At 39.9% G+C, this 3,018-nt stretch overlaps 1 protein-coding gene across 2 annotated transcripts in view; it reads left to right on the plus strand.

The window, feature by feature from the left end:
* The window catches only part of FGF5 (fibroblast growth factor 5), a 32,591-nt gene that overhangs the window by 8,110 nt on the left and 21,463 nt on the right, over positions 1-3,018 (plus strand). The window contains exon 1 of one of the 2 annotated variants that reach the window (XM_011966232.1): positions 33-333. The exons of the other annotated variant lie outside the window; for it this stretch is intronic. The gene's annotated coding sequence lies outside the window, so the exon portion shown is untranslated. Of the gene's footprint in view, positions 1-32; positions 334-3,018 lie in introns of those variants that run through there. 2 annotated transcript variants of the gene reach the window in all.

Genomic DNA, 3,018 nt, shown 5'->3' on the forward strand with positions numbered 1-3,018 from the left:
TGGAGAGATCTCTGTGGGGCTTTTGTTCAGTAGGGCCAGATCGCTCTTCCAGCGCGGGTTGGTCCACCAGGCAGAGCTCCAGCCAGGGCCTGTTAGGTACCCAGGGAGAGCGGAAATGTAGCCAGGAGACAGCAGCGCGCACAGTCACCTGTCTTTCAGTGTCAGCCTGGTTGCTCCTAGATGTTCCTAACTTGCTCCATCTCAGACCAGCGACTCCACGGGCCACTGGGCTCCTTCTTACTACACAGGCTCCAGAGGAGCGTGGACGCCACCGGCGGGCTGAAAATTTGGCAGCCAGCAGTCTCCAGAGCGGGGTCGGAGGCGCGCAAGTGGGTAAGGCGGTAGGCTGACTAGCCTCCTCCCGTGGGTTAAGGGGGCCTAATGTGGAAGACCTGATGGTTCATGCTGAGAGAAAAGCAGGTCTATGCCCGCCCCCCTGAGCCTGTCTAGTCTATCTGATCTCGCTGATTCAGCAGCCTGCTGCGCACGTGGTGAGGGGGCCTGGAGCGCCCAGCTGTCGAGAGGGCCCTCCGCACACGCACCACTCACCACGGAGTCCCAGGGCCCCCCTCACACTCTCGAGAGGAACCTATTTGCATATTTTAGAGTTTATTTCGTTCATCGAATAACTGCTCATTTGGGGGATAAAGGGCAAGATCTGTTGGGGTGAAGGGGAATTTTCTGAGATTTGAGGAATAACCAGGAACATCTATTTATTTCCATTCATCTTTCTCACTTTGTCTCAACCATCTCTTGACTCCATTAACCATCACAGCTTATTCCCACTTCCGGCAACCTTTCCTTCTCTCTTACAAGAAAACTTTCTCTCTTCAGTTCTTCTTGTGATTTATCCAGGAATCAGCACCAACAGAGGATAACTTCTGTGAGCTCAAGGGAGGACCCCTAACTACCATGCAGCAAGCAGCAGGTTGGAGCCCAGGGAGCTCAGTTAATGCTTCTGGGGAGGCTTTAGGTGTGCTAGAGATCTTGGAAAGCAAGGCTCATTCCCAGGATATTAACCATCTTCTCTAAGAAGACACGATATGAGACAAAGATAGTTTTACAGCTTAGGCCTTGCTAGAGGGGATGTTGTAGAAAAGCAAAGGGGGGAAAACAAGAGCAGATCAAAAAGAATGCACCCAGATAAACAAGACATTGACCACTACCCAGTATGTAAAATGTACATTTTCTTTTAAAATCCGTGTTGAAAGATATCTACAAGAGAACAGGGATGTGTCCTAAAACAGTGCCAACAAAAAACCTAATTTAAACTTTTTCCTAATTTATTCCTGTTTACAATAACCTTTCAGAGTTTAGTTTCTGTGTCTTTCACATGACTTGCTTTCATTCATGCCATAAATCATGTACCCAATATAAGATACCTATCTCATTAAGCACGATATTTTGGTTACTTTTGTGTTTGTCTTCCGTAGAGTTTTTTTATTTTTATTTTTTTCCTAGAAGAAAGCATAGCAAATATTCAAATCATAGTGATTTTCCGCTTTGTGATATTTGGAGTGTCTAATACTACTTCATAAAATTTTTACTACCATTGATCAATGCAGAATTTGCATGTAATTTGAGAATTTAACATGGATCTCTGCCATTATCTAGCTGTAAAAGAGAAACAGAAGCTAGCTAATTACAATCGGTCATTTACCTCTTTGAAGGCAGCATTTGATGTTTCCTGACATTCATGTAAACTAAGGTGTTGGCCATGACCTTTCTTAGAGTATGTGAGGAAATGTGTTTAAATCTCCTAAGAAAGGCTGAGAGGGCTGGGTCAAGGGCCGTAGAGGATACCTCAGTTTGATCTCATCCTCTAATTCTACTGTCTGTGAGTCAGCGATGACAGAAAACATATTCTTTTTGTTGCAAACCTGATACTTCAGAAAAGTCAAAGCTTTGCCATGAAACTGCATTCTAACAAGTTATTTTAAACCTAATAATATTCTGTAGTATTTGTCTGATAGAACAGATAATCATATGTGTTTCACAACTATTATTTGACAGTAAGCTTTTTTTTTTTTTTTTTTTTTTTTCAAATTGCAAATATTTTCTGGTTTCACCATGAGAAGTACACCATGGCCATGGACTTTTAAATATTACTTGTTTAGTTTACATGGACCAATTAATATATTCTTAACTTCTCTTATACAATAGTTATCCCAAGTTTTGAAGACAGAAAATGAAATTAAGCTCATTGTATATAAATCCTTATTATGAGGAAATACTGTGGAAGAATGAAGAAATATGAACAAGAAAAGATAGATGACCCAACTATTGCATGGTAAAAAGGGTTTGCATTAATTTATATGCCTTCAAGTTTAATTTCAATACAGTGCTTCTGTTGACTTACCTTGGGCCACTGAGGAATAGGCAATCAAGTAGTTTTCAGTTTAGGGAAGAAAAGTTTAAGGCTTTGGCTATACAGACTCAAAGCGTTTACATAAAATATGAAAATTCCAAGCACACATTTTGGCTAATAGAATCATCAATGTTACTACTTTTTAAAAAAATCTAAACTCACTACCAATTTTGGGATCATGTGGAGTCATTAGACAGTCCCCCAAGCCTAGATAAATCAGAATCTATATCTACTATGCAGAAAAATCAAGTGGAAAATTTCAGTTGCTAATTTAATCAGTGAAGACTGCTAAACTGAATATTTCAAGATTCAGATTTGATAACTTGGCACAGCATATCTGTTACTTTGTGGATGCAAGTAGAGAAACTTCAGTTTTAAAATATTTTTCTCTGGGGATTTTCAGATGGGTTGTTGAAAGCTTCTGAATACATTGAATATCTGTGCTTTTCTATATTTTATTCATTAACAAACGAGAGAAAAAGGAAAAATTTGTATAATTGTATCAACCACTATCAATAAAGCCCTATTATATTAAGAAATCTGCAGAGGACTAAGTCAAAAAGCTAGAAATATTTTTTATGGAAGTAAACGTACATCATAATGCATAAGTGGAATTGACTGTGTGTATAAGCTGAGAGACCCCAAGACAT

Source organism: Mandrillus leucophaeus, unplaced genomic scaffold (assembly GCF_000951045.1).
Source record: "Mandrillus leucophaeus isolate KB7577 unplaced genomic scaffold, Mleu.le_1.0 Scaffold75, whole genome shotgun sequence".
In the NCBI taxonomy this organism is placed as follows: domain Eukaryota; kingdom Metazoa; phylum Chordata; class Mammalia; order Primates; family Cercopithecidae; genus Mandrillus; species Mandrillus leucophaeus.